Here is a 16947-nt window from a genome sequence, read left to right on the forward strand (position 1 = left end):
CGGCGAAGTCCCACCCTCCCCGACGATTCCCCTCCCTCCTCCCCTCCCATCCCATCCATCCCTTTCCGCGCTCGGCGAAAAGGCCACGGAGGTAAAGGGGTGCGCGCCCCCGCCGCCGTCCTCCCCGCCCGCCCCACGCGGGACCGCAGACCCCCGGCGGCTCCCACGTTACACCCCCCCGCAACCTTCCCCGCCCTGCCTTCCCCCCCTCCTCCGCCCCCGGCCGCCCCACGGGCCACGCTTCCTCCACCCTTTCTGCCCCGCCGATGGATGCACGTTCGGGTCAAAATTCACCTTACCCGTGGGAATTGCTCCAAAGTCCAGCGGAGCCATTTGGGGGGAGGGGGACAGCAGGGGACAAACTGAGATCATGGTCGTTGTCCTTCCCTCCCTCCCCTCCCACTACCCTGGCCAAGGCCTTCGCTTTTCAGATACAGTGATTTCTTAGCAGCTATGTGCTAAAGGGGCAGAGGGGGGTCATCCTCAGTTGGGTTTTATTCCTCTTTATCCAGTGCCACCCGCCTTGGCTCAGGGGGCCTGCCTGCACTGGCTGAGCAGTGGCCCAGTGTCGTGCTGAAGGGGTGAAGATTTTGCTAGACAAACCTCCCCCGAACCTTGCTTTCTGGGAAGGTATTTGAAGGGCAAAAAGGCAGATTCTCTCATTGGGGTTACCCCAGGCATTCCCCAAGTCAGTTCCTTCGCTTGTCTGACACGCTAAATTTCCTTGTATGGGATATATAGCAACAATATGCGTGTGTCAACATACATAAATCGCTCTCCTACCACCGTCCTCCAAGGACCTTGGGTGGCAGCGGGAATGGAAGTCCTGGCTGGCAGATTCCATGGGCTGGAGGAGGGGGAAGGGGAAAAAGACACCGAAGAAAGAAAAGGCCACATTATCATTGGAAAGCAGGTATTCCAGTGCTGTGCCACAGACTCCTACTGATACAGGCAAAGCGTTGGCTCTATAGAGGCACCTGCTGGCTGAGGGAAACACACGAAACAAAAAAAATAAAAATATATCTTTGCTTTTGGTAGATCTCAGACCTCTTCTTCCCTTTGTTTATTTTTTAAAGATTTTGTGTCACCCCTTGGTGGTGTGCATGGGGATGTCGCCTGGGTCACACTGATCCCATGGAAGGCTGGGAGACGAGTGACAAGTCTGTTTAAGCAAGGAGCGACTTCTGCTCCCGCCTGGCCCCTCCGCTGCTCCGGCTGCGGGGTCACACCTTGCACCCCCAGAGCCCACTGCCTTCCTCCTGGGCGAGGGGAGAAATCCAGCCTAGACAAAAGCCTGGAGGAGAATATAATCCCTTTCCCCTCAGGGATCACGTTTCTACAGAGGAGTGGTGGGTGTTGTTCAAATATTGCAAAAGAATCCCTTTTTCTTTGCTCTCTCCATTATTTTTTTTTTAACTGATTGTTGCAGAGGGTTTCTGAAGAAACGAATATCCATCCAAAACAACTGGAGTTTCCCGTATTCAGAATGCAATTGCCAAAAATGTCCTCCAAGAGATAGGGAGGCTTCAAGCCCCACCCTGGAAAAAAGAGGGGATATTTCGCTAACTAAAGGTAAAGCCAAATTCAAGCTCCCCGAGGCAGGAGCCGCTTCTGACTCTGTCACAGGCCTCCGTGAGCAGCTCCCTCCTCATGCCAGGCCTCTGCACTTCAGATCCGCAGCAAGCAGAGAGCTCACTCGCTGCTTTTTTTTTCCTCTTTATTTGGTAGAAGGTCCTAGGTGCCTTTTCCCCCCCTGCTACATGGGCATTTTATGAATGAACATAGCTCTACAAGAAACAATCTCTAATTTTAACACTCCTCTGGATGGATGAAATCCCTCCGGCTGCTGCGCTGCTGAAAGTCCCCCACAGAAATCTCACAGAAAAGATTAAATCCACGAGGTAAGGCAAGGGCTAGCCTTATCCCCTTAAAGCTACAATGTACTGTAAATAATGTACAGAACCCAGCTTCTAAAATTACCACTACAGGATTGCTCATCTTGTCTTGGGTTTCATCTGGATCCTGTGATCTTCCCACCTGCCAACATCCTGTTACCAGGAGAGCAGTGCATGTGAAGTTTGTGCAAATGGTCATGTACTTGCCTGAATTCTGGCGCCGGCAAGGACATTCATGTGCCTTCCATGTTAACGTTACACCGTAATAAATACTGACATTGCTATAGAATCCGCAGTGTTCGTGCTAAGCACCGCTCACCGAAAAAGCAAATCAATGCGTGTCCCAGCCACGCTTCTTTATTAGCCTTGTTATCTCCCCCATGTCAATGGCTCCTGAGACAGAAAGAAAGACGGCATCAACAGGCAGGATTTTAAATATGGAATACCTAAAAGCACGAGCTCCGTGTTTAGGCACTTAAGGGAAGACGCGTGATTTGCGAAGAGGCTGAGTGATGACTTATTTGGAGCTGTGAGACGCTGAGAACTTTTAAGAACCTGACCATAATTTAGGACTTCATCTTGCAGATTGAATTCAGTGGAAGCTTTGGCAGTGGCTTCAAAGGGCACAAGATCAAGCCCTTATTTAGGGTCTCAAAATACAAAATCAGGATCATAAATTTAGGCATCCCATTTTTTAATATCTTGACCCATGTTTGTAATACCCTTCGTCTAATCCTTCTATTTGACCTGAAAAGAGAGGAATGTCAGTAACTCTTTACCGACTCGCCTGAAAGAACCTGTGGCTGACAAGGGGGAAATGGAAGAAATGCATTCCCCACACTTCGTTTATTTTTTCTCCCCTCTCTCAGATCCCCAAAATAACAGCCGGAGCAATGTCAGCGGAGGAGCTCAGGCCCACTTTGAAATTGGAACAGGAAATGTGAGAAATGTGGACGTTAAAAAACAAATGAAACAAAACAATATTTTCTTAGAATTCCATCTTGTGGGCAAGTCTGGGGGGAATCTGGATTTGGATAATCTAAATTAGGAGAGAAGTCAGGCAAACAAAGAGTAATTTTAAACATTTTAGTGCCAGAGCTATTTCTTAACACACAGCTCACTCTCTGATTTCAAATATAGTCCCTCAGCGCTAAGCCTGGGGAACAGCACGAGGAAAATCAACATCTTGATCCGGCCTTCTAGCAGACGTGGAAAAAAGGCCAGAATGGAGTGAGTTGTTGGGAGAAGCAGCCAGGTGAATGGATCCTAAACGTCCTATTTCAGGTGCTCCCTTCCCCGTAAGCAATCCCAGCGACGCAAGATGCAACAACCAGGCGATGGCCGAGTTGGCTGCAGCACGGTCACAAGGCAGCGAATCAATTAACCGCACGACCCTTATTATTGTGATTATTTTTGTGTCAGTTGCAGGGAGAGGGAAGGGAGCAGCGGTAGGTATAACAAAAGGTTGCTCCTCCGAGATGCTTTGCCAACGCTCCCTCTGCTGTGGTATAAATAGAATACATGCAGCGGGCACGGGCAGCGCTAGGCTTGTATTTGCAAGCATTAGAGATGCCCATGCACCACCCACTGGCAGTTTCACTTGCCTCTGTCACTCAGGAGTTTGCCCAAAGATCTGCAGCTCCTAGAAAGAGAGAAAAATGCTCATGAACACGCAGCACCATCACTCACTCTGTCCTCCTGAGCTGATTTGGTACGCTGGGCACTTCTCCCGTAGTCAACAATTACAGCAGGTTGTGAAGAGTTGTTCCGCTTTCCTTCTCTCCGTCTCCATTTTCCTGTCTCTCGCTGGATCTTCGTATGATTCTTTTGCAGGAGGTGGCAGAGGCAGTGACGAGTGGAGGTAACAGGACAGGTCCCCAGGATTGTTTTGATATCTACAGAGAGATCACGGGATTCAAACGGCTTTTTTCATGCTGAAACTACATGTAATGTCAGCCTAAGGGTACAGACATCTTGACCCTGACTTATATGTCGCCAGTTAATAGAGCTGGTAGGAATATACACATGCGGTTATTGCGATAGTACTTCACCTTACACTTACATCACAGTCCCCGGAGAAGCGTCTGATGGGGCAGCCTTATGTATTAAATCATTTCCTGGAGGGGAGAATTCATTTGGGCTCATTTATTATCATTTGTCCTGGAGCTCGTATTTTACACTCCCAGTACAGGGAGTGGGTGTTATTCATGGCTATGGGTCTAAGAACCAAAGGCTAATTTCAGAAAAGCTGTTCTGTTGTTTGAGGTTGATCACTTGATGTTTGTCCCAGGTGCTGGACACATGTTGCTTGCTGAAGGAGGTATGACCTGGCCTCAGTTTTCAACATTCTGGTAACTACCAAACAAAAATAAAACTAAACTCAACTCAAGCATGCCTATCCCTCCCCTGCAAATCAAGTGGCCATTAGCAATATTGACTTGAACAATAAATAAACCTACACAACAATCGGATCAGAATCACACCAATGACGCATCAACTGAGTATGGTAACAGTGGGACACAACAGCTGGACAGTCAGCAAATGGGACTTCAGTCCAGAGGAACCCACAAAGCATCTATTCTACGTGCCACGGGCCACAAAGTCCCTCCCAGCACCTCACACCACACTTCAGAGCTGTAGCAAAGGCCAAATACTACAAACGTATACGTGCCACAGAAAGAGAGAAGAGCGCAAGGTTCCCTCCAAGCCCCGGCAGTGGCAGGCTGTGGTTCTCACCAGTGCCCCACACGACCATCAGGAGTTGTCAGTGCCGAAGAGGAAGGTAGCAAATCCCAACTGGTGGTGTCTATCTGACTAAGGAAAAACTCCCTCCTGCCCACAGATCTGACAGTCGGATTAAACGCTGGGGACACGGGGACAGGGTCACGGATACACCTTGTCGCAAATCATGTCTTTTCTCTGGCCACTCACTCATCAGTGCTCCCCTAGAAAGAAGAATCTGCAGCAGAAACTCTGATGCCTCCTTCTCCTTCCAAGGCAGAAGAAAGCCCTCCTGCCTCCCTTCAGGAAGTGTGGGATTATTGCCGCGCAGGCATGGTGCCAACAAGTGCTGACCCAACCTCCTCTCAGATCTGCTTGGTAAGACTTTGCAATGAAAGGGGGAGATATGGGAGTTATAACTTTCTTAGGGCGAAAAGCTGGGGAGGAGCTACTGGCCAGCCACTTGTGGTTCCTCATCCCAGGGTACCAGAGGGGTATGAAATGTATATGCACCAAGGTAATACTTCTGCCTCTTCCCCAGCAATTAGGGCCTGAGGTAAGGAACCTCCCCATCCCCAAACACCACTTGCCCACAGGTGACTCTAGACCTCCTTGTACCATTTCCTTCTCCCACCCCGTTTCCCACAAGCAACTCGTGATCATCCCAGTCTCACCTCCACCAGTGACCTGGGGCCTGATCCCTTCAGGAAATCCTGCCCACTCAGCTGTGCAGGCTATAAACCCCAACCAAAGGATGTTCCAATCAAATCTACAACTGGATGCCAGTTAAATATTTCCATACTGAAATTAGATTATTATCTGACATGTAAACCACAAACCATACATACAATTGTAAAGCTTCCATCTCAGAGGTATATTAATGTCTGGCTCTACACTCCAAAAACATGCAATTTTTTTTAAAATAACAGACTTCAACAAATTGTTTCAGATAAATGGAAATTTGATAACTCTTTTGAATCGCAGTTTACACAAGATAGTATTTCAGTTTCGTCAGGACATTAAGTAGAGCGTATTGAACACAGTTCAGTGAGCAATTTCATGAGAGCACATTGGGTTGCTCAAAGCAGGGGAGTTTTCTTAAATTCTTTCTGTCTCCGGACTCTACAGATGCCCACACACCTTGGTGGCTGCCTGCCCAGAGCCACACCTTCACACCCAAAAAAAGGCTGGGCAACACTCCAACTAATACAATACCAAAACAAGGGCAAATAGGCTGTTAGGAGGTTCCTAAATTCTCCAGCTCTCAGTCTCCTGGGGGAGTACTTCTCCACATTTCTCAAAAACAGAATTTGAGAGAGCGCCTTCCTCATCCTTGGCCAAGCTCATCAGCCTCCTCCTTGATAATTATAATGTCCCAAATTCCTTTTTCCTCTCAGCATTTCGAAAGCGAGTTCTTAGGGCAAATCTTGGAGGAAGGAACTTTGGTCCAAACAGCTCCAGCTTGAGACAACACTTCACTAGTGTCAGTTCTGGGAAAACTTCATTTACACCAGTAGGACAAAACATAGCCAAGGCTTAAGATGCCTGAGATGCCAGAAATATCCCCTTTCTTACAAATATGATATTCACAAATAAAACTGCTTTTGAAGAAGATTGGCAAAATCTGAATTGGGTAATAGGTTTTCTGATGTCACCAATTCACAGAAAGGTCAATATTAAAAGCCCAGATGATTTAAACCAAGAACTGTAGGGGCAGCTACTCATACAACTGCCATCCATCAACAAAATTAAAGTTCAAACATATGATCAGTTTCATCATTTCCAGCTTATTTTCTGCTCATCCAAAACGAAGTGCTTTTTCTGGAATTAAGCTATAGGTCAAAGAGCTTAGCTTCTGACATCTGTACTTTGACAGACAAGTTGCTTTTCATATATGCTTTTCCCATATATGTTATTTTTCTCCCCGAGGGGCAATATTAACTCTTCCAAAGGACGATGTACAGAGGAAGAGATGTGAGTTTGCAAATGTCCAGCGAATCTAACACATTGTCTCTACCCAAGTAGCAAAAAATATAGAGCAGCTTTACTCCATCCCCTTCCCGGACATTTTACGAGAATTATGCTGTGGGTGGACTAGCATCTTATCCACTCACATCTTACCCATCTGCATTATGTTGCAAGGCAGCACAGGACCATCAGGGCAGTGGTCCAAACCTGCACGGGGCAGTGCTCTCTTATCACTACAACATGAGGCAGCAGCATTCGGAAAGAGCAGGCTGCCTTCCCAGCAAAGGAAAATACACAGCCCTTGCTCCAAAAAAACTTGCTATGAAGTACCCATCAGTTTATTTTCCATGAAAGTGAGACATAAAACAACTCTTACAGCAGTGCATTTACATCTGGATAGCCCACTTCCAGAGCCAACCAGTTTGCCAATACAAGAGGAGTAGGCTGAGTTGGAATAAAGCTTCCCTCACCCCTTAGAAATAACAGCATGCCATTTCTTTCCACCTTCCTTTCTCACCTCCAAAAGTTTCAAAAGCCTCCAAACCCCCCCTCTACCCAGGACTAAATGCTTAGGCTACTTTACCTTTTAATGCTGGTAACCCTGAAGCTTGGATGGCAAAAAGCCCCTCCTGCCCATTCAAAATACCTTTATGCCACAGCTGGAGCTGCATGCCACTAGTTTTTTGGGGGGTTGGCTTATATGTGTCCCAGCTGCCATGCGCAGTGCTGTGCTGGGGCCCCAGGACACGCCTGACATCGGGACAAGACAATCGTTCTCTGAGGCAACATCCCGAGTACATGTCACTGGCAGGGGACCAGGGCTGCCAGCAAAACAGCTTTTGCTTCACCCAACATCAGCCCATTTAGGTGAAATAACGTGAGCTGAGTCCCGTTTTCAAAGAAAATGATTGCACAACCCAGTGCTATCTGTGAAAACAAACAATTAAGCAAACGAAGCCAGGCAGCAAACTCAATGCAAGAATAAGTGTGTTTCACGCAGCACTGTGCCTGGCTAGCCAGCCCTGCTCCCTGACACTTCTGCTCACTCTCCCCCTTGCACACTGGCCCATTTCACCCCATTTCACTTGGGGACTTTGCTCTGATCCTTTGCGGTTCTGGAGTATTCAGCCAGAGGGACCCCGACACGGCAAATGCAAAGCTCTGCTGAAGCAGCGTTTGCACCAGTGACTTAGCTGGCCTTCTCAGTTCAAAAGGAAGGTGGCTTTGCAGTCTTTGAAGGGAAGATGTGACTTCCAAAACAGAAATACCTTACTCATTCTGTACTTCAGTTCTTTCACTGGTGGTCACCTCGGCTGTGTGTGTACCCATGTTCCTGTCCTGCCCAGGACAGAGGAGAGGTCTGGGCACACAAGGCTGGGCTGGGCAGAGAGTGCACGGTGAGGAGACAACGCAGAGGCTGCTAGAGGAACTGCTGGAGGAAGGTCTGTAGCTCTTCACCCAAGGGATCATACCTGGAGGATTCCATGGAAAGAGGACAACCCATCGGTTCATGATGTAACAGCATCTCTGACACACTAGAGACATTGAGAAGCCCAAGGGCTACCACCTCGGAGAACAAAGTCGTTGCCAAGGGAGTTGCCTTCTTTAATAACATACATCCTTGACCCAGGTGCAGACCATGTGCAGACTGGCCTCACTGCTGGACACCATCCTATGGCGCAGACAGTGAGGCCGCTGGCTGGGGGCTCGTGCCAGGTTTCGGTCAAAAGCGCTTGCCTTTCATTTTGCTCTGGACTGAACAGTGGGAATGGAGATGCTGCATCAGCCAGCAACGATTTCATCTGGTCAAATGTTTGGCATACTAGGATGAGCCAAGACTCATTAAGCAGCTGCTGAGGTTGCCTGAGACGCCTGTGTTTTTCTCCAACAACTTGCATGTGTGCTTCAGAGAGTGGCTATGAGGTTGGCTACCTGCTCCCCCAGGTCTAGGGCTCATCCTGGCAAGGGGAGGACTGGAAGGATCATGCTGGGACTTCTCTCCTGGCATCCCACCTGTGTGTATCTGGTCACCTGGGAGAAAGAAGGTCTCTGATGGGGTCATCACTGAGGCAGGCCCCAAGGGCAGGAACAATCTCCTCACCAGACATGGCCAAGTGGCAGAAACCAGACAAGAATCAGGATGTGGGCCACGTGGAGGTCCCTGCATGCTGCTGGACAACAGTTATCCAGAGGCACCCAAGCACACGGCTGGAGCCAGCCAGCTCAGTGACTCCGTGTCATCTTACAGGAGATGGCCCGTGCTCTGTCATTGCAGACACCTTAGGGACAGTCACCTGTTGGCAAACGGGAAAAAAATATCCAGGGCAGGCTGCTCCTGTTGAAAAGGCACCAAAACATGTCCAACTCCAAAGCGCTGCAGGATTAAGAGAAAAACAGCCAGCTGCATCCCAGGAGACTTGTGACTTGTGCATATTTTACTCTGATCAGCACTAGGAGCACCTAGGCTAACGTGGGAGGTGATCCCACAACAGCTGGCACACATCTGCAGGCAGAACGGAGGCAGAGTTGGGTAGGAGGGGTCAGGGTGGACCTTCCAAAACACCTTCCTTTGGTGGAAACTCATTCCCTTGTTGGTATTCTGCGCTAGATGAAGGCTACTAACTACAGAACTGAAAATGAATTATTGATTAGTTAAGAGTCAAATGAGGGTGACTCAATGTGATTTGTTATGGGCAAACAGAATAAAGTCCAAACTGCTAATGCACGAACCTGGAGTTTTAAAAGGGCCAGTTTCCAAAGCTGAAAACAATTCAGCTTTGAGCTAAATCAGCTGGGAGAGAAACGCAAACAGAAGAAATGGAATAGTTGGGAAACTGAATATTTTTATTGGTGCTGAAATATCATAATTGAGAAAGAAGGCTAATTTGGAGGGAAAATAAAGCAGTCGCAAAAATTAAATATGCAGATGTTGCGCTCTCTGTATGGATTTGTGTGTGTGTAAATATGAGGGGGAAGAGAGAAGCTGGTAGCAATAATTAATTTGACTGATAATTGATTGCAACTGTACAAAATTGATAGAGGGAGCAAAACGACAGGAACACGTTTGTGGACAGTAGATTTAAGGGCAGTAAAACAGCTTTTTTCAAGCAGAGTCAAAACAAAGGATATCATTTCTGCTCCACTTCTACGTGGAAATAGTTGTGAAATAATTATCCAATAATGATAGTGAACAGATACAGCCAACGAATATGACTGTTGTAGACTTTGGACAGTGACGACACGTATTTCCTTCCCAATAGAGACTATGAAGGTTTTTAAAAAATTAACAGAAGTGTAAGAAACGTGAAGGCAGTGACTTAGATTGAATACACACAAAAAAAGCCCTCAAAGCATTAAAAAGAGCTGGCAGAAAAAAAAGACCCTGAGATGCTTGGATAAGTTTTGGAAAAAGGGTTTCACAGGCCTAGAAACAGGGTGGTGTTGTATCAGTATTACAATGAGTGTATAAAGAATGTTGTGTGGCACTGCAGCAAGATACTGGGAGAGCTGGTGGAGCCTCCATTCCTGAGCTTTTCCATTGGCAAGAATGAATTAAATGGGATAGCATAATTTGCATCGGTGACCCTAGATATGGAGAAAATGGATCTGGTTAGAATAATGACCGCTTCTTTCAGTGAGATTACAATTTTGCTTGACAGAGGTAACAGGGTTGATGTAATTTACTTCGACCTCTTCAGACCATTTCAGTTCATGACATGGGATGATATAAAATAAGCATAGATCTTATTAAATGGATTAAAAACTGGCTAACTAGTAGGTCTCGGGAAGTGATCCTGTAAGTGAAGAGTCACCATTTGGCAGATGGTGCTTTTGACCCAGCTCCTTCAAATCCAACTCAGAAAGGTATTTGAAATTATTCCAATTGAAGTCTGAAGAAAGCACAAAGAGGGAACTATTAGGTGATGAAGAGGATATGTCTTTGGTCCAGAACAATACAGATTGCCTGGGCTCATGCAAACACGATGCATTTTAATGCAGAAATGTATGACTCACAGCTGTGGAAGAAAGCAGGAGACCTCCTACCAAAAGGGGATTTCTACCCAAGCAAGCCAGAAATCTGGAGAGGACTTGGAGGCCATGGATGTATCTGCCGAGGTGAAATATGGTGTCAAGGGTAACAAGATCCTGGGCTGCAAAACAGGAAATATTAAGCAGGAAAAGGGAGGTTGTATTACTCCAGCCTTTAGCACCAAGACAACTGCAGCTGGGATAACTGCATGGGCGGGGAGGAGTCGGGAGGGCGCTGAGAAGAGCCAGAGGATGACTGCAGCACTGGAAAAGATGCCATGGAGTAGAGCTGCCAGGATGCAGCCTATTCGCTGGATGAAAGAGAAGGTCATGGGTGACTTGGTCATGGCGTATAAGGATCTTACACTGGAGATAGCAATGCAATAACAAACGGTTCTCTTTGGTTTAGCAGTTACAAATACTAAAAGAGCCAATGGGGGGAAATGATGCAAGGCAATCTTGGAGATTAGAAACGGGGCGAAAATACAGCTGAGGAAAATTACAAGAAGCTCTGGGGGAGTTTTTGAAAACTGGAAATCTTTCAGTCATTTATTTTCTACAAAAGAGCTTTAATGTTTCTCCTTAGTTCAAACAGGGATGAACTTGGTAAGATTCTTTGGCAGGTGTTATACACATCAGATGAGATGGTCACCACAGTCCCTTCTGCCCTGTGTTTCTGAATTTCTTATAGAAGTTGATGGGTTCTGTGGGTGTATTTGTTGCTTCCTCTTATTGCAATAGGGATTCACACCTTCCTGCTGGTCAATCAGTGCTGTTTCTCCACATCCAGTAACGATTCCCTTCCTGACAGCCTCTTTTCCTTCTTCATCTCTGTAATCAGAAGCAGCAGACTGCTTCATTAACTTCCCTCCTGCTTTCCACAAGGTTCAAACTCTCACAGGCCCCTCCTGGCTCCCCACAGCTCCATTCCCGTACCAGTGTGCCCGAGTCTCCACTCTCCTCCAGCCCTGCTCCAACTGTGAAAACCCAAGAGATGTCTCTGGAGAAAGACCCTACAGATGCCCTGAAAGGTGTCCGTGTCTCTCCGTTCAGCTACAGAGAGCAGCTATGCAACTGCCTCAGATTTGAGTCAGAGGCAAATTTTTGGGCAGCTAAAGCCAACTTTTGAGCAGGTAAGGCAACTCCTATGACGAACAACTCGCCCAGGTCATACCCTAGGTTTGTGGCTGAGCAGGGAAGGGACCCAGAGTAGCCTCCCATCTCCTGCACCAGCATTCAAACCCTTGGACCACGTTTGGTCAGTTGTTTGGCTTTTCCCCTAACAGCAAAGCGATTAAATTTTCGAGCTGCCCACACTCCCCCCTGCTGGTCACACTGCCGCTCGGCCCTCGCGGCAGGCTGCCCTATTCCTGGCTCTCTTAGTTTTTTGTCTACTTCAAATTCTGGAGATGAAATGCAGAAAAAGATCCCGATGGCACCTTGTCCCGTGCCTGGAGGTACACAGGATTACAAATCCCTCACCCATGTGTTTCGACAGGGCATGAATTTCAGCCTGGATGTAGGGAGCAATGAGGAATGCCTCTTTTTTCAGCTGAGGCTAGCAAGAAAATAAAGCCTGTGTAAACACAGTCACCCAAGCCAAGGAAGCCTCTGCCTGCAAACGCCACTGTAAGAAAGACTCAACAGCATCAAAGAGCTACAGAGGCTATTGGGCAGGCGTGCGAACAGGAATGTCATTAACTTGAATGTTACCTCACGCTTTGCATGACTCATAGTTGGAAGTGGAAGCGCAATCCCCATTACCTGCGCCCTCTGACAGTACGGTCATAACCCCAGCAGGAATAGATTGCTAAAAATTAACTTATTAGTATTGTTGTTATTGTTGTTATTACTAAGAAGACAGATACAGGAGTACTAACTCAAAGGAATGGCCTGTCCCCTCCTGCCAGCCACCCTCTGAAGACTCTTCTGCTGAAGATAGGGATTAAGTAGAAAAATGAGTGAAGATTTCCGTTTCTGAGATAGCTGGTAATAATTAACATGCGGCTAATGGAGGGGCATGTTAGTTGGGCTTTCCAGGGAATGTATTCTAGCTGCGAGAAGATGGAAAAATTCCAGAGTGAAATGCAACTGGCCTTGCACCTCATATTTCTTGTGCTCCCCAGATCCCATCAGGCCATTAGAAGGCCTGACCCTGACCACGCTGAAGCTAGTCTGAGCAGTTTCTTTGTGTGTAGAGGACTTTGGGGCAAGGCTGCTAAACTCCAAGGAATAAAACCAGGATTATATTCCTGTTGCAGAGAGCCAAGGCTCAAGAAGCCCATGGGATATCTCCATCTCTCTGACAATATCTTTCTGCCAAAATAACCCTGTCATCTCCAGCTGAAGCTCCGCCTCCAGCCCAAACCATTCTCTCTTTCAGAAGTTGGTTCATCGGGGAAAATACAAAAGGACTCCGATACGCCTACCAACACAACAGACTAGCGTGTAGTCTGGTCTGTGATCTGCACACTGCCACCAAAACACTTTGAAAAAAACAAAAAGGAGCACAGACCTTGCTGTAACAGGGACAGCACGGCCCCACTAGTGATAAGTTAAATTTTTAGTGTATCTCTGGCCTATCTGGTAAAGGATCCAGCACTGATTTCCTCTGTGGTAGGACACATCTCACACTGTTAGCCCATACAACACTACTAGTTTTCAAGCAGGGAAGTGAAGAGCAACTTCTCCCAACAACTGGGATTAGACGCATTTATATACAAAGAGTAAAAAATGCCATCAGTTTGTGCTATCATTGTTTACTATTGCATATGCAGCAGGAATAGCTCAAGATAGTGTAAGAAAAATAGTTGAAGTCGTACAAACATATAGATTCTGGGGTATTTATGGGACAAGATAGCACAGTGAGGAAGGACAGATAAGGTGGCGTAGGAAGAAAAGAAAATGAGAAATTCTGCCCAGGGCAGTTGAGAGATTGAGGAAGCGACAAATTTGAATGATAAAGTTTTAAACATCAGATGATCTCCAAAGAACATTTGTGGTTTTCCTCGCCTTTGTAAACACAGAAGCAGTATAAATGGAGGGAGAGAAAAAACGCACTGAAATTTTAACTCACATTAATAGCAAATAAACAAAGCCTCGCTCCATGCAATTTCTTGCAGCTCTGTACAAGCAAAGACTCACATGGGAAAGGGGAGTGAAGGACCATTAGTAACAACAAAACCCAATCGCTTCTGATTACCATCCAACCTTTAAACAAAAAGTCTTCACAATTTGCCAACCGTAACCGTAATTCTATTGTCTTTGCTCCCAGGTCCCTCGGCTCACAGTCACAAGACCACTCATGCAGAACACCAGGTTATAATTCTGATAGCTGGTGGAGACAAAGAGAAAGTCCACCAGGGAAAGATAAATATTGTTCTATAAAGATCACCAACCAAATCTACTCAAATTCCAGAAGATAAGAATCGTTAATAATTTCCTGCTCAAAGTGGTCAGCCCTGGCCTCTCCTGCAACCTCTTGTTCCCATGAAGATAACATTTTTGAATAATAATTTTTTTAAAAAATTACCCAAAACTAAAGCAGTTTTCCCCTGAGTAAAACTTCTGTCCCTAATTTAGCCAATGTTGGCTTTAGGCCATCACACTTCTTTCTTCTCTAGTGGGTTGTATGGTGCATTTGGAGAAATGCAGCTATATCTGAAATGCTCAAACACTTTATTTTAACACAGTTTCCATCCACCTCCAAAAGACTTAAGTATTCCAGTAAGTAAAAGCTACCCATCCATCTTACCAGATCGCAAACTCTTTCAGCTGTCCCCCGAGAATGAAATAACAATAAGCAAATTTTTAAGGAAATTCTGTCTTTTAAGGGCTGATGAAACACTTTGACTGCAACTATATGCAGAACCACTCTCTGGAATTGTTATCTACCAGTGGACTCCGGCACATTCAAACTCTCTCACACACTCCAATAGCTGGAAGTTTATAACTCTGGCATTATTTTCAAGCATTTTCAAGACTGTTTTGGTTTGGTGATACGTTCTCTTCAGTTAGAGAAAACATATCGCAGGAGCTGCTCTCTGTCTCTTCTGGCTCTGAAGGATCCCCACAGCGGAGCAGCTACAGAAGTGATTTGCCTCGTATGAAGAAGTGTAAACTGTCTGCATCCCAGGACAGGGAAAACAGGACCAATCGTTACTAGAACAGCATCGTATCATGGTCTGCAAAATATCTGTAGCTGTGACCACTCCTTACAGCAGAGCTGAGCTCCCTGTGCCTGCCTTGTGCTGCTTACTCTCTAAAATCCCACCCAGGGCTCTTCCCTCTGTGCTAGCCCCACGGGAGCCGTCCGGCTACGAGAGAGAGAAAACTGGTTCTGCTCACCAGAAACGTGGCATTTTGCTCATTGCCATGCACCAGCGAGAACCACTTTTGGGAACCAGACCCAAGGGAGGGCTTGCCTGGTGGGCATTGGAGGTCAGTAAGTTATCGCTTTATTTGTAAACATGAGAAAATTTCAGCTGGAGTCAATAAAAACACGGAGTCCCATGGGGCCATTTTCCCGAGTCAAAAGCAATAAATTCAAAGAGCTCATCCTTACAGAGAAGGGAAATTGGCAAAGAACAGCGGCATAATAGTATGTTACGTTGTATATCTACAGGCCCTTTGATCCCCGGATATTTACAAATATTAATGAGTCATGCTTCTCAAGCACCTTTTTGGAAGGTATCATTAGACCATTTTCCAGATGGAGAACCCATGGGAGAGAGAAGCGATCCTTCCATAGCCACACAGAGCGTCTGTGACACAGACAAAAGCAGAAACCAGATATTCTTGCTTCCAGTCCTTTGTTTTTAATTATGGCAACATTCTTCCTCTCATATTTTAGGTTGCATTTTATAACAAGTCATATATGAATACACCTATGTAGGACATTTCTTGCTGGTTTACTTTCCACTTGTCACACTGATATTTCACTCCTCACACTAAATGTATTTTAACTGACTCCATTACAGGAGAAAACTCAGTAATAAATATACGCTGCAGTCACACAGAGAGCGTTCCTCACACAAAATAGTAATTGCCTTTACAAGCAGCAACAGGACACTGAAAATGTAAGAATAGGCGCATCTTTAATGTTTGAGAGGGAAATTTTAACAGAAAAAGAACAAAAATGTGTCTTCGCGTATGAGTGAATGTCAAATAATGTCGTGTCATGCTGTCTTGGTCAAGTTCAGCAACTCCACAGGTGCAATATCTTAAGGGATCCAACTTACAGAGACAGAATTCAGTGTCCGTTGGTTTGATGGAAGAGCAGAGGTTGAAAAGAAAGAAATTAAAAAATCAAGTATTCTCAAGTATGTGAGAAGGCAGCTGTCTATAAGCTCCTTTGTTCTGGGGGAGTTGATAAAAGAAGCCGTCTTCTTTGGTGACGCACCACCCAGCACTCCTTTTTTGCTCCCGTTGTGGATGACCTAACCCGTAGCAGCTCTGCTTTCCTCTGGAACACCATAGCACGTTCTTTTTTTTCTTGTTTCCTTGTTTCCTTTTTTCCTTTTTTTTTTCCTTTCCTTTCCTTTCCTTTTCTTTTTTTTTTTTTTTTTTTTTTTACAATGTACAGATCCTTTGCATATAACAGCTCATGCTTTAAAGCCAGGACACTCTCCCAGAGTTTAGGCCAATGGGATAATTTCATTTACATACAGGGCCAGTACTTATTAGTTTATTTCTACAGACCGTATCAAAACATTCAGATCCTCCTGTCTCCTCCCTCTGAAATCTATAAATTCTTCCCACCAAATCCATAGATAAGGGGGCAAGCCGGGCCTCTGCACCGATTCTGTTCCTTAATGGCCCTGAAGTGGTGTGGGAATTTGACCACTTTAACATTTTCTCCCTGGCTTTCCTTTCAGCTTCACTCTTCTCTGTTCTCACCCTTGATTTAGTTGTTTGTCCTTTCCAGAGAAGAAAGTAATTGCTGTGGATTTTACCAGGGGACATTTTGCTGGTGGGATAAACCTGTCCAGATGTTGGCATTTACATCAGAGCTAGACGTCTAGACTTACTTTAACAGTCAGCAGAGAGAAACAGGCATTCTGGGGCACTGGTAATCTCATTTTAAGGTAGATGTTGAAAAGCGCTCCGATGAACCAAGTCCTGGAAGTGCCTATCTCTCTCCATTGGCTATAAAGGTTGCCTGGAGCAGAAGCTCAAACATAAACATCAAAAGTTAGGTGAGATGAAAGTGTATGGTCCTCAAAGTGCCTAATACAAAGGCACTGTAGTAGCCATGGGGCTTTGGGTCTTTTGTAGTGCATGAACTAATATCTATGCTTGTGCTTTCCGTGATGTGATCAAATAGCGACAGAAA

General features: G+C 46.0%; 1 long non-coding RNA gene across 2 annotated transcripts; it reads right to left on the bottom strand.

The window, feature by feature from the left end:
* Positions 1–312: 312 nt before the first annotated feature.
* Positions 313–7270, bottom strand: LOC128907123 (uncharacterized). 2 transcript variants are annotated; one of them, XR_008465477.1, is made up of 3 exons: positions 7168–7270; positions 3611–3790; positions 313–3537 (listed from the first exon to the last, which is right to left on the bottom strand). It is a non-coding gene; the product is annotated as an uncharacterized LOC128907123 (long non-coding RNA). The 2 variants fall into 2 exon arrangements; XR_008465476.1 differs by having other exon boundaries at positions 314–3537; positions 3642–3790.
* Positions 7271–16947: the final 9677 nt, after the last annotated feature.

Source organism: Rissa tridactyla, chromosome 3 (genome assembly GCF_028500815.1).
Source record: "Rissa tridactyla isolate bRisTri1 chromosome 3, bRisTri1.patW.cur.20221130, whole genome shotgun sequence".
NCBI lineage: Eukaryota > Metazoa > Chordata > Aves > Charadriiformes > Laridae > Rissa > Rissa tridactyla.